This window comes from Heptranchias perlo, unplaced genomic scaffold (genome assembly GCF_035084215.1).
Source record: "Heptranchias perlo isolate sHepPer1 unplaced genomic scaffold, sHepPer1.hap1 HAP1_SCAFFOLD_52, whole genome shotgun sequence".
NCBI lineage: Eukaryota > Metazoa > Chordata > Chondrichthyes > Hexanchiformes > Hexanchidae > Heptranchias > Heptranchias perlo.
The window spans coordinates 639,098-654,263 of record NW_027139537.1 but is presented as its reverse complement, the minus strand read 5'-3'; the positions used below and the strand labels follow the sequence as shown (position 1 = coordinate 654,263).

At 46.1% G+C, this 15,166-nt stretch overlaps 1 long non-coding RNA gene and 1 pseudogene across 2 annotated transcripts; one reads left to right on the top strand and one right to left on the bottom strand.

Moving 5' to 3' along the window:
• The window catches only part of LOC137314528 (zinc finger protein 585A-like), a 915,457-nt pseudogene that overhangs the window by 756,293 nt on the left and 143,998 nt on the right, over window positions 1-15,166 (top strand).
• LOC137314568 (uncharacterized) lies at window positions 8,609-13,977 on the bottom strand. 2 transcript variants are annotated; one of them, XR_010961227.1, is made up of 4 exons: window positions 13,713-13,977; window positions 9,317-9,497; window positions 8,936-9,169; window positions 8,609-8,829 (listed from the first exon to the last, which is right to left on the bottom strand). It is a non-coding gene; the product is annotated as an uncharacterized lncRNA (long non-coding RNA). The 2 variants fall into 2 exon arrangements; XR_010961228.1 differs by having other exon boundaries at window positions 9,317-9,470; window positions 13,713-13,976.

Genomic DNA, 15,166 nt, shown 5'->3' with positions numbered 1-15,166 from the left:
ATCACTGGGACACTGTGGGATCACTGGGACACTGTGCGATCAATGGGACACTGTGGGATCACTGGGACACTGTTGGATCACTGGGACATTGTGGGATCAATGGGACACTGTGGGATCACTGGGACATTGTGGGATCAATGGGACACTGTGGGATCAATGGGACACTGTGCGATCAATGGGACACTGTGGGATCAATGGGACACTGTGGGATCACTTGGACACTGTGGGATCACTGGGACATTGTGGGATCAATGGGACATTGTGGGATCACTGGGACACTGTGGGATCACTGGGACATTGTGGGATCACTGGGACACTGTGGGATCACTGGGACATTGTGGGATCACTGGGACATTGTGGGATCACTGGGACAATGTGGGATCACTGGGACACTGTGGGATCACTGGGACACTGTGGGATCACTGGGACATTGTGGGATCAATGGGACACTGTGGGATCACTGCGACAGTGGCGGCCATTTTGTTTAAGATGGCCGCCTTACTGGCCGCCATTTTGTTTCAGCTTCATGGCGTTACAGGAGAAACTTCTATACCCATTCTATGTCATATATAAATATTATAAACATGTATATATACATGAAATTTTATGTACACAAGTTGTTGTATAAAAGAAAGCCTGTCAAACATTTGCACAAATGCAGTTTGGATACTGGGACTTCTGGGTGCACTGTGGGAACACTGGGTGCACTGTGGGAACACTGGGTGCACCGTGGGAACACTGGGTGCACTGTAGGATCACTGGGATCACTTTGAGAACACTGGGACACTCTGGAATTACTGGGACACTTTTCATCACTGAGGCAATATCACTGGGTGCACTGTAGGATCACTGGGTCACTCTGCGGTGACTGTGGGGCCACTGGGTGCACGGTGGATCACTGGGACACTGTGCATGTCTGGGGCACTATCACTGATTGCACTGTGGGATCAGTGGGTCTCTCCGCGATCACTGTGGGATGACTGGGTGCACTGTGGGATCACTTGGTCACTGTGGGAACACTGTGGGATATTTATTACCCCAGTTGGGCCGAATATCCCCTGATTCTCTGCTGTACATTCGATGTAATTCTATGTAGTATACAAATATATATAATGCTGTTGTTGTTGTCGTGAAGCAGGGACTCCCGGAGAGACTTCTTTACCCAGATGGGCAGAATGGCCTCTTTCTGTGGCGTGCTGTAGTCTATGCTATATATATAGATATATAAATATATTATATGTACAAGAACATGTTGTAAAATAGAAATAGCAGTTTGGCCGAATGGACTCTGTGCTACACTGTGCTGTACTGTACATTCAATGTAAAATATATATAACTATATAATTATATTATATATTATTTTATACTGCATGTTCAAGAATTTGTTGTTGTTGTCAAATGAGGAATTCAGGGGAAAATCTTGACCCAGATGGGCCGAATGACCTGTTTCTGTGACGTGGTGCATTCTATGTAATATTTATGTGAAGACATATTATATTGTATAATACGTACAAGAAGTAGTTGTCATAAAATAGAAATAGCAGTCGGGTCGAATAACCTCTGTACTGCTCTGCAATGTACATTAGATGTTAAATATATATAAATATATTGTTAGATTATATATTTTATTATATTTTCTACTCCAGAAGTTGTTGTTGTCAAGTAAGAAATTCAGGGGAATTTCTTTACCCAGATGGCTGAATGGCCTGTTTCTGTGCCTTGCTGTATTCTATGTAATACATATATAAAGATATGTACGGGGTTAAATTCGATCACCCCCGAATCCGGGCGCGGGGGTCGATTAACCCCCACGTGATTAACCTGCACCCGGTCGTTGAGATGCAGACAGACCGTGAGATTGGTGCTGCCTGGTGATTTACCTGATTCCTGGGAGCAGTCAGGCCTGGCTGCGCTGCTGAGCGGCTTCTCACCTGCACGGGAGCCCCGATATTGCGTGAGTGGTTCGCACCTCTAAAAGGCAGGTTGCACCTGTTAAAGGCAGACTCCACCTCTTCAAGGCAGGCTCCACCTCTTAAAAGCAGGCTGCACCTCTTAAAGGCAGGCTTCACATCTGAAAGGCAGGCTGCACGTCTCAAAGGCAGGCTGCACCTCTTAAAGACAGACCGCACCTCACAAAGTCAAACATTTGATTCAGATACACACCACCGGTGTCATTTCTTCTCGGACAGTTCTGATTGGCAGCTTCTTTTGAATTAAACAGACCATTGCTTAAAATGACTGGCTCCCAGTCACTGTTTTGAAGCCATTTATCAGCGTGCCTTTTTCAAACTGATGAGTCTGTTTGGAATCTCTCAGAATGTTAATCAAGTCGACAGCTTCCATAGTTTGTGAGAAAAAGACAACAAAGAACCAGGATGTTCGATAGTTCGGTCACAGTTTCGTATAGTATTTGTGAATTATTGATAATTTTCTTTTACAGTAAGGATCTGGTTGAGCTTTACAGTAAAATTGTTGTCTTACTGCTACTATTTGTTTGTTCTCTTACTGTTTCATCTATTTGTTTTGCAGTTAAAGTCTAAAACAAGGTCCAGTGTAGTGTGACTCTGTCACCCTCTGAAAATCAGGCACTATTCGGCACTGGATAGAACGAGTGGGCTGAGATAATCTGAAGGGGTTTCACTGTTCATTACCTGGAGCCCTTCAAATGTTACATTGATATCAGGACAAGCGGAAACACTGAGACATTGGCAGTGAAGCCTCACCTAACAGATGAGCTGCTTTTTCAAGCTTAGAAATACAGCTGATTTTAAATCATCAAAATTTCACTTAATTAAAGTAGACAAAAGGGAAACTATCTCTGAACTGTCTCCACTATCAGAAAAACACGGTCATTTTACTGATCGAGGAATAACGATCTTGTTCAAAAAGTACAAAATAAAAATGAATTGTAATCTTTTTAAAATAACGACCTGATAGAAAGCATTCTCCAGCCAAACGAAAGCACCAAGCATTCCCAGGACATTGAGAGATTATGTGAGTGGGCAAAACTGTGGCAAATGGAGTTCAATGTGGGAAAATGCGAGGCCATCCACTTCGGATCTAAGAAAGATAGATCAGAGAGTTTTCTAAATGGTGAGGAGCTCGGAACTGTGGAGGAGCAGAGCGATTTAGGTGTCCAAGTACAGAAATCATTATGCAGCTAGTGGACAGTTACAAAAATAATTAAAAAGGCTAATAGAATGTCGGCCTTTATTTCAAGAGAGCTGGAATATAAAGGGGTGGAAGTTATGTTCCAGCTGTACAGAGCTCTGGTTAGAGCCCATCTGGAGGACTGCATTCAGTTCTGGGCACTGCACCTGAGGAAGGATATATTGCCCTTGGAGATGGTTCAGTGCAAATTCACCAGAATTATATCGGGGCTTAACGGGTAAAATTATGAGGACAGGTTCCATGGACAAGGCTAGTATTCCCCTGAATATAGAAGATTAAGGGGTGATCTAATTGAGGTGTTTAAGATGATGAAAGGAGTTGATAGGGTAGATAGAGAGAAACTACTTCCTCTGTTGGGGGAATCCAGAACAAAGGGGCATAACCTTAAAATTAGAGCTAGGCCGTTCCGAGGTAATGTCAGGAAGCACGTCTTCACAAAACGGTAGTGGAGATCTGGAACTCTCTCCCACAAAAGTCTGTTAAGGCTGGGAGTCAATACGAAATTACAAAACGGAAATTGAAGATTTTTGTTCGGCAAGGATATGAAGGATTTCGGAACCAAGGCGGGTAGATGGAGTTGTTATACAGATCCGCCATGATCTAATTGAATGGCGGAACAGGCTCGAGAAGCTCAATGGCCTACTCATGTTCCAGTGTCACAGGCTTGAGGTGCTGAATGGCCTAATCCTATTCCAGTGAAATATAGTCAAGGTGCTGAATGGCCTTCAGTTCCCGTATAACAGGTTCGAGGAGCTGAATGACCTCCTCATGTTCCTGTCAAACAGCTTTGAGGAAATTGCCACTATTTCGTCCAAGATGGCTGCCGTACTTGCCGCCATTTTGTCCAAGATGCCAGCCGGACTTACCGCCATTTTGTCCAAGATGGCGGCCATACTTGCCGCCATTTTGTTCAATGTGGCCGCCGTACTTGCTGCATTTTGTCCAATTTGGCTGCCGTACTTGCCGTCATGCTGTCCATGTGTATATATTATAAATATAAGATATTGTTGTTGTAACAGTAGTTGTGGTTATCTAAATATAAAGATTGCCATTCTGGGATCACTCTGTTCTCACTGCGTACACTCTGGGCTGCCTGGGTGAACACTGGGATCACTCATGTGTGATTGGGCGCACTCTGGGTTCCCTGTGTGCAATCTGGGATTACTCTGGGGTGACTGGGTGCACTCTGGGGTCACCGGGGGCGGGGCGGGGTCACAGGGACGTTCAGAGGTCACTGTGGGATCACTTAGGACATTCTGCGCGGGACCTGCCGCCATTTCGTCCAAGATAGCTGCCGTACTTGCCGCCTTGCTGGCCGTTTGTAAATACACATATATCATAGTTACATATATATCAATTATAAATACAAGTCGTTGTTGTTATGGTAGTAGTTGTTGTGGTAGTTGTCTTAATATAAAGATTGCCACTCTGGGGTGCCTGGGTGCACCCTGGAATACCTATGTGCGCGCTGGGATCAATCTGGGTTGACCAGGTGCACGCTGGGATCTCTGGAGGGTCACTGGGATATTCTGGGGTCACCTTGGGATCACTGGGGACACTCTGCGCAGTACTTGCTGCCATTTTGACCAAGATGGCTGCCGGTCTTGCCTCCATTTTGTTGAAGATGGCCACCGGACTTGCAGTAATTTTGTCCAAGATGGCCGCCGTACATGCTGGCCGTATACAAATAGATATAATATGTATCATATATATTATATATATTATAAATACAAGTTGTTGCTGTAGTAGTAGCTGTGGTGGTGGTCTAATTATGAAGATTGCCACTCGGGGATCACTCTGGGGTGACTGGTGCACTCTGGTTTCCCTGGGTGCACTCTGGGATCACTGGGTGCACTCTGGGGTCACTGGGACATTGTGGGGTTACTGTGGTGTCACTAGGGACACTCTGTGCGGTACTTGCCGCCATTTTGTCCCAGATGGCCACTGTACTAGCACAGGTTGTTGTTGTTGAATTATTAGTTGTGGTGGCGGTGGTCTAAATACAAAGACAGCCACTCTGGGATCACTCTGGGATGAACAATGCCTCCCTCAGAGGGGACCGATCGAGGCCTCCATCCCTGGAGAGGACCGATCGAGGCCTCCCTAAGAGGCAATCGACCGAGGCCTTCTCCAGAATGGACGGACCGAGGCCTCCTCTAGGGGGAACCGACCGAAGCCTCTTCCATAGGCTGCACCCAAGCATGGCACATGTGAGTTCGGTCGACTTATTGCCCTGGGCTTTAATTTCCTCTCTGGGCCCTGTGTTTGGGGCCTCGGTTTAACATGTTCCTGTTCGATTGTGAATGTTGTGATATTATCAGGTTCAAGCCTGGGGTTAAAGTAGCCCGGCCTGCAATGTTATACAAATACGTTAACCCAGTGTGAGACATACAGGGGCCGAGAGGAGATTAACGTCTGAATCGTGAACCCCTGTACGGGCTTCGAGGGTTTGTTATAATTTCAAAATGATGCTTGTGTTTCGGAGAGATGGGACAACTTTGAGGCGACAGAGCGGCCATTTGAGGGGTTTTAGTGGAATAAATAAGGAGAAAATGTTTCCAGTGGCAGGAGGGTCGGTAACCAGAGGACAAAGATTCAAAATAATTGTCAATAGAGCCAGAGGTGACATGAGGAAGGATTATTTTTCTGCAGCGAGTGGTTATGATCTGGAATTTACTGCCGGAAAGGGAGGTGGAAGCAGATTCAAAAGTAAATTTCAAAAGGGAATTGGATAAATAATGTAATGTATCATTCTGTGATATTGTGGCAGGTTCACGGCAGCCATTTTGCGACAGCTTCATGGCGGCCATTTTGTGACAGGTGCGTGTCGGACATTTTACATTGATGTTGGGAAGCCATTTTGTGGAGTCCCAGTTGAGCTGTTTTGCTCACAGTCCGTCGCACCATTTTGTGCAAATTCCATATCCAGCCCCACACCCCAGGTAAGACCCACCCAGTTAAATAGGTCGACCGGTCACATGTATGATGCCATTTGGAGGAGGTGTGATGTAATTTCGTGGAATATTTCAAATACAAACACCAGTAATTTAATAATGAGGAGACGAGGGCTGTGCTGATGTAAATGATGGAGTTTTATTAACACAGCACATTGACAACAACTTATATTTATATAGCGCATTCAGAGTAGCAAAACGTGCCAAAGTGCTTCACAGGAGCAATAAGACAAATTTGACACTAATAAGGAAATATTAGGACAGGTGGCCAAAAGCTTGGTCAAAGAGACAGGGTTGAAGGAGCATCTGGAAGGAAGAGAGAGAGGGAGAGAGATGGAGAGGTTTAGGGACTGAATTCCAGAGCTTAGGGCTTCGGCAGCGGAAGGCAGGTACACAGGAACACGTTCCAGATTCTGAATCCTCACTGGGACAGGCACCCAGGTGCACTGAGTCCAAATATCAGTGACACACTGCACACCAGACTGAGCCCACTCTGAGACCTTCCTGTCCGTAAAATAACCAGTGTCCCACTGCAACCCAGTCTGAGCCCCACCGTGGACTCTTCCTGTCGTTACATTGATACAATGTCTCACTGCAGCCCAGACTGAGCACGACCCTGGGCCCTTCCCGTCTGTACATTGACCAAGTGTCCCACTGCAGCCCAGACTGGGCACTACACTGGGCCCTTCCTGTCTGTACATTGACCCAGTGTCCCACTGCAGCCCAGACTGAGCCCCACCCTGGGCCCTTCCTGTCTGTACATTGAACCAATGTCCCACTGTAGCCCAGACTGAGCCCAAACCTGGTCCCTTCCTGTCTGTACATTGACCCAGTGTCCCACTGCAGCCCAGACTGAGCCCCACCCTGGGCCCTTCCTGTCTGTACATTGACCCAGTGTCCCACTGCAGCCCAGACTGAGCCCAAACCTGGGCCCTTCCTGTCTGTACATTGACCCAGTGTCCCACTGCAGCCCAGACTGAACACCACCCTGGGCCCTTCCTTTCTGTACATTGAACCAGTGTTCCATTGCAGCCCAGACTGAACCCCACCCTGGGCCCTTGCTGTCTGTACATTGACCCAGTGTCCCACTGCAGCCCAGACTGAACCCCACCCTGGGCCCTTGCTGTCTGTACATTGACCCAGTGTCCCACTGCAGCCCAGACTGAGCCCCACCCTGGGCCATTCCTGTCTGTGCATTGACCCAGTGTCCCACTGCAGCCCAGACTGAACCCCACCCTGGGCCCTTGCTGTCTGTACATTGACCCAGTGTCCCACTGCAGCCCAGACTGAACCCCACCCTGGGCCCTTGCTGTCTGTACATTGACCCAGTGTCCCACTGCAGCCCAGACTGAGCTCCACCCTGGGCCCTTGCTGTCTGTACATTGACCCAGTGTCCCACTGCAGCCCAGACTGAGCCCCACCCTGGGCCCTTCCTGTCTGTACATTGACCCAGTGTCCCACTGCAGCCCAGACTGAGCTCCACCCTGGGCCCTTCCTGTCTGTCCATTGACCCAGTGTCCCACTGCAGCCCAGACTGAGCCCCACCCTGGGCCCTTCCTGTCTGTACATTGACCCAGTGTCCCACTGCAGCCCAGACTGAGCCCCACCCTGGGCCCTTCCTGTCTGTACATTGACCCAGTGTCCCACTGCAGCCCAGACTGAGCCCCACCCTGGGCCCTTCCTGTCTGTACATTGACCCAGTGACCCACTCCAGCCCAGACTGAGCCCCACCCTGGGCCCTTCCTGTCTGCACATTGACCCAGTGTCCCACTGCAGCCCAGACTGAGCCCCACCCTGGGCCCTTCCTGTCTGTACATTGACCCAGTGTCCCACTGCAGCCCAGACTGAGCCCCACCCTGGGCCCTTCCTGTCTGTACATTGACCCAGTGTCCCACTGCAGCCCAGACTGAGCCCCACCCTGGGCCCTTCCTGTCTGTACATTGACCCAGTGTCCCACTGCAGCCCAGACTGAGCCCCACCCTGGGCCCTTCCTGTCTGTACATTGACCCAGTGCCCCATTGGGGACCATCCAGCCCCGGATATCCGGCAGAATCAGCGCTGTGGGACCGGGTGACTGAGTCTCGTGACCCTGTCGCTGGGCCTCTGACGTCACAATGGGAGACGACGCTCGCTCAGCTCGAGCTGGAAACCGTTAAAGGGCCGTTCGGATTTCAACCTGGAGCGCGGCCGGTTAAAGGGGAGGGACAGAGAATCGGCCAAAAATATTCATATAGTGAGACCAGCAATGGTTATAAATTGAAATCTTCGTATAATGAGACCAGGAATGGTTATAAATTCAAATGTTCATATAATGAGACCAGGAATGGTTATAAATTGAAATGTTCATATAATGAGACCAGGAATGGTTATGAATTGAAATGTTCATATAATGAGACCAGGAATGGTCATAAATTGAAATGTTCATATAATGAGACCAGGAATGGTTATAAATTGAAATGTTCATATAATGAGACCAGGAATGGTTATAAATTGAAATGTTCATATAATGAGACCAGGAATGGTTATAAATTGAAATGTTCATATAATGAGACCAGGAATGGTTATAAATTGAAATGTTCACATAATGAGACCAGGAATGGTTATAAATTGAAATGTTCACACTCCCACACTCAGTCCGGGTCTGGATTCCCGCAGTGACTCCACGTGTCTCTTTCCATTTGGACTGAACTGATTCTCCCTCAGCCTGAAACAAATTAAAGATTTAACAGGAAATAAACAGATTGAACAACAGTGTAAATAACAGGGAGACTGGGGTTAATATTTCAATAATAATTACTGACAAATATTACCGATAATAGGAACTGGATCTCATCGATATTTTATTTATTACATTAAACATTAGCACAAACACTCATCCGATCTGTTCCAGACTTTTGCGGGTCAGTATGAGGGAGCGGAGAGCGGGGACAGATCGGTCTGTGAAGGAGTTTGATCCCAGGGACAGATCCGTCAGTGACCGGTTTGTCCTGAGAGCGGAGACGAGATCCTCGGTACAAGAATCTGTGAGACCGACACCAACCAGACTGGGGATCAGAGAGAAATGGAGAAAAAACAGGAATCAAGATAAATCCCCAATGTTTATTTGAATTATTATTACTTTTACCGACAATAATGTACAGTGTTAGACATCCAGTTATGATAAACACAATCTCACATAGTCTGATACTTACTACAGTTCCTGTATTTTACAGTCCGGGTTCCCCAGAGCCGCAGATAGTAGTTTCACTCCTGAATCTCCCAGTTTATTTCTCCCCAGTCGAAGCACAAACAGACAGCGAGTTGGAAACAAACTGAATCCAATCCCAGATCTGATACATTTTTTCTCTGATATTACAGGAAACAATGAAAAATCTTCAGGAAATTAATAACCAGATTTCCCTGTCACTGACAATGAATCTCATTCTGTCCAACAGCCCATATATTCAGGGACTGTCAGTAAATGTATTTATTAAATAAAGTGCTGTCTGCGTGAAGCCTTTAAATGTCCCTCATTCTTATTCCCTGATGATCAGAATTAAATTGCTGGAGGTTTAATTCCCTGTCGATCAGAACTTTTCATTCCCTGATGATCAGAATTAACCTGCTGAAGGTTTCATTCCCTAATGATCAGAATCACCCTTCTGAAGGTCAGTGACTGGTCCAGTCATGTTTGGGGAAACTGTGTCATTTCTGCTGCTTCGTAAATCCCACATTTTATTGGAATGGGGGTTTTCCCGGAATTAAATGATAAAGCGGTGATTACCTGTACTTTATGCAGTTTTATATTAATCTGTATGATATCTCGGGGTGAGTTATATTGTGAAACTGCGCTAACGGCTGGTGCAAAATCCGTCCCCCAGGATTTTTTTTATTCGTTCATGGGATGTGGGCGTCGCAGGCGATGCCGGCATTTATTGCCCATCCCTAATTGCCCTTGAGAAGGTGGTGGTGAGCCGCCTTCTTGAACCGCTGCAGTCCTTGTGGTGACGGTTCTCCCACATTGCTGTTTGGAAGGGAATTCCAGGATTTTGACCCAACGACGATGAAGGAACGGCGATATATTTCCAAGTCGGGATGGTGTGTGACTTGGAGGGGAACGCACAGGTGGTGTTGTTCCCATGTGCCTGCTGCTCTTGTCCTTCTAGATGGTAGAGGTCGCGGGTTTGGGAGGTGCTGTCGAAGAAGCCTTGGCGAGTTGCTGCAGTGCATCCTGTGGATGGTGCACACTGCAGCCACTGTGCGCCGGTGGTGAAGAGAGTGAATGTTTAGGGTGGTGGATGGGGTGCCAATCAAGCGGGCTGCTTTATCTTGGATGGTGTCAAGCTTCTTGAGTGTTGATGGAGCTGCACTCATCCAAGCAAGTGGAGAGTATTCCATCACACTCCTGACTTGTGCCTTGTAGATGGTGGAAAGGCTTTGGGGAGTCAGGAGGTGAGTCACTCGCCGCAGAATACCCAGCCTCTGACCTGCTCTCGCAGCCATAGTATTTATGTGGCTGGTCCAGTTAAGTTTCTGGTCAATGGTGACCCCCAGGATGTTTTATTTGATAAGGAGAGTTTATTCTGTCCTGTTACAAGTTTTAAATGTCCCTGTACTCCTCATTTATTTCTTGGACACACAAATCTCCATCAAAGACGGCCACCTCAGCACCTCACTCTACCGCAAGCCAACGGACAACCTCACGATGCTCCACTTTTCCAGCTTCCACCCCAACCACGTCAAAGAGGCCATCCCCTATGGACAGGCCCTACGAATACACAGGGTCTGCTCAGACGAGGAGGAACGCGATGGACACCTACAGACGCTGAAAGACGCCCTCGTAAGAACGGGATATGACGCTCGACTCATCGATCGACAGTTCCGACGGGCCACAGCAAAAAATCGCATAGACCTCCTCAGGAGACTAACACGGGACGCAACCAACAGAGTACCCTTTGTCGTCCAGTACTTCCCCGGAGCGGAGAAACTACGCCATGTTCTCCGCAGTCTTCAACATGTCATCGATGACGACGAACACCTCGCAAAGGCCATCCCCACGCCTCCACTGCTCGCCTTTAAACAGCCACCCAACCTCAAACAGACCATCGTTCGCAGCAAATTACCCAGCTTTCAGGAGAACAGCGTCCACGACGCCACACAACCCTGCCACGGTAACCTCTGCAAGACATGCCAGATCATCGACACAGATACCACCCTCACACGAGAGGACACCACCCACCAGGTACATGGTTCATACTCCTGTGACTCGGCCAATGTTGTCTCCCTCATACGTTGCAGGAAAGAATGCCCCAGAGCATGGTACATTGGCGAGACCATGCAGACGCTGCGACAACGGATGAACGGACACCGCGCAACAATCGCCAGACAGGAGGGTTCCCTCCCAGTCGGGGAACACTTTAGCAGTCAAGGACATTCAGCCACCGATCTTCGGGTAAGCGTTCTCCAAGGCGGCCTTCGAGACACACGACAACGCAAAATCGTTGAGCAGAAGTTGATAGCCAAGTTCCGCACCCATGAGGACGGCCTCAACCGGGATCTTGGGTTCATGTCACGCTACACGTAACCCCACCAGCAAAAAGGGGGAAAAAATTTATATGTTTTTTAAAATTCTCTCTCTCTCTCTGCCATTTTAAGTTTCTTTCTGCCTGCCTGTGTAAAAGACACAATGTATATCGAGTGTACTGGGACGTGCTGTTCTCCGTGACTGGCCTGTTTGAATAACAACGACACCTTTTGATTGGTGTGATGCTGTCCCAACATCGTATAAGATATGCGATTTGAGAACCTTTTCATTCAATCATCTGACGAAGGAGATAATCTCCGAAAGCTTGTGATTTTAAAATAAATTTGTTGGACTATAACCTGGTGTTGTAAGATTCCTTACATTTGTCCACCCCAGTCCATCACCGGCATCTCCATATCATCACTATAATACCAGCAGTGCTGGGAGGACTGAATAACTCGTGGAATAATAATCTCCATTAAATAAGTATTCACACAGGAGTTATCAATTTCAGAAAAGTATTATTAAACCATGGCAACAGAAAGTCTTATGAATTGTACATATCTGCACAACCTACTGCTGTACTTTAATATTATTTTTCTGGATTAATAACAACTCTTCAATTTTTTTAATCGTATCTACTCCTGGTATGCCGAATACATAGATATGAGTTTATACTGAATGTTTCATGGTCTGAATATATCGATAGGAGTTTACACTGAACGTGTCATGGTCTGAATATATAGATAGGACTTTTCACTGAATGTTTCATGGTCTGAATATATAGATAAGAGTTTACACTGAATGTTTCATGGTCTTTCGGATATAAATTGGAACCAACGCCTCTTGTACTGAGATCTGACAGATTGTTACCCTGGCAATAGAGGAACTCACTCAACCAAAGTTACTGAAAAGGACATAACAAAAACACCATCACGTGTTTGGAGTTTCGGAAAGACGAAGATTAACCCTGAACATTCAGACAATTTTTCGAACCATGAAGCTGCGATTCCAGCAACGGATTTTTACACCACAAGAACTGATATTGGGGCTTTACTGAATTCACTATCAGTTCCAGCTCGACAGAACATTAAGCAGCACCGCATCCACAGAAGGACTTCGATAAAACAGTCACATTGTTAAAAGCAGACACCACCTGCTCTGAAAATCTGATTGTCTTAAACCATCTAAACCTGTAACTGTTAACATTTAAATTACTGAAACATCTGATCGTCACATTCTTTGTACATCTGGAATGTTACAAAATTTGGATAAACGACATTTCTGGAAACTCCAGTTAGTGTTTAAGATGGTGTTTATATTTTCTACTAAAAGCAGACCCCATAATAATCAGGTAATTGTGATGAAAGAGCACAGAAATGAATCTGAATTATATCGGGACAAACATCACTCTCAGTTTAATAAAACGACCCCTCGGCCGAGCCCGAGAGCTGGATCATGTGATCACCCAGAACATTTATTCTGACAACACACAGAATAATCAATTGGAAGAAATTTTACAAATCATTATTAGAATACGATTTACGTATCATTTTATCACCAGTTTATATTTAAATGATAATCATTTAATTCAACTGCAATTGTGAAATCCAGAAATAGATTTACTGATGGGAAATAACATTAAGTTAAACCCAGTATCCAGTTCAGAATTGTAAGATGATTGATTTTGATAGTTGGATATGAAGTATATTTGAATTCAGTTACACTGTCTGGTACTACATTAACACACAGTGTAATATCGATATTATGGGGGTCATAAAGGTGGGTTGTTTCCGAGTTGGTACTGGGGGCGGAGACACTGTATATCTGCTGGGCTTTGCCTCAGACTGGAGTCACCTCTTAGATCAAACCCCTTTTCTCTAAAACACACACAAGATTAATTTGTGACTGTGTGTTTTGAGACAGACACTGATCTCACTTCACATTACATTGCACGGCCTCATGCTGAATAATTGTCCTCGGTGATTAGACTCTCCCAGTCTCATTCTCACAATTTCCCCCCGAAGCTTTGTGGACTGTCTACAGGACCAGTGTTTATCTGAGGAAATGGGACTTTCTCTTACATTTCTCCCCAGTCGATCTATGGAAGCTCTTTGAATCGGAAGGGTTCTCTCTGGTTGCTGCTCTCACAATCCTGTGCTGGTTCACCTGCTGTTGTTCCTCAGTCTCCAATCCCTGTTTACTTCCAGCTGTGGACTTTACTGAATCACTCCGTCATTCACCGAGAGATCTAATTCTGGAAGGGCAGAAAATGAGACCAATACTGACGGTGTGGATGAGAATCTAATCGATAATTTCCCTCGCGACAGAAATTAATGTCCCTCACTGAATCCGCCCCTTCCATTGGTTCAAAACAAATGATTGATACCCCCACCCGCCAATCAGGGCCTGTTCCCACTCACAGACCCGCCCCCACATGTTTTGAACTGACAGAAAGGGCGGAAGTCACTCTCACATGAGAATCTCCATTGGAGTTTTTTGCGGATGTAAATTCGCAGGGTAGATGAAGGGGATCCAGTGGATGTTGTATATTTGGATTTTCAAAATGCATTCGATAATTTGCCACATAAAAGGTTGTTTCACAAGATAAGTGCTCATGTGATTGGGGGTAATATATCAGCATGGATTGAGGATTGGTTAACGGACAGAAAACAGAGAGTGGGGATAAACGGGTCATATTCAGGTTGGCAGGCTCTAACTAGTGGAGTTGCACAAGGATCAGTGCTTGGGCCTCAGCTATTTACAATCTATATTCATGACTTAGATGAAGACACCGAATGTAATGTATCCAAGTTTGCTGACGATACAAAGCTAGGTGGGAAAGTAAGCTGTGAGGAGGACATAAAGAGTCTGCAAAGGGGAATAGACAGGTTTAGTGAGTGGGTAAGAAGGTGGCAAATGGAGCATAATGTGGTGAAATGTGATGTTATTCACTTTAGTGGAAAGAATAGAAAAACAGAATATTTTAAATGTTGAGAAACAATTACATTTTAGCGTTCAGAGAGATCTGTGCGTCCTGGTACAAGAAACACAGAAAGTTAACATGCAGGTACAGAAAATAATTATTAAGGCAAATGGCATGTTGGCCTTTATTGCATGGGAGCTGGAGTCTCAGAGTAAAGAAGCTTTCCTACAATTGTACTGAGCTTTGGTGAGACCTCATCTGGAGTATTGTTTACAGTTTTGGTCTCCTTATCGAAGAAAGGGTGTACTTGCCTTACAGGCGGTGCAACGAAGGTTCACTAGATTGATTTCTGGGATGAGGGGGTCTTTCTATGGGGACAGATCAAGTAGAATGGGCCTATACAGTCTGGAGTTTAGAAGAATGAGAGGTGATGTTTTTGAATCATGTACAATTCTAAGGGGCTTGACAGTGTAGATGCTGAGAGGTTGTTTCCCTTGGCTGGATAGTCTCGAACAAGTGGGCATAGTCTCAGGATATGGGGTCGGACATTTAGGACTGAGATATCCACCACACTCAGAGGTATTCTCTCCCCAGAGGGCTGTGGATGTTGAA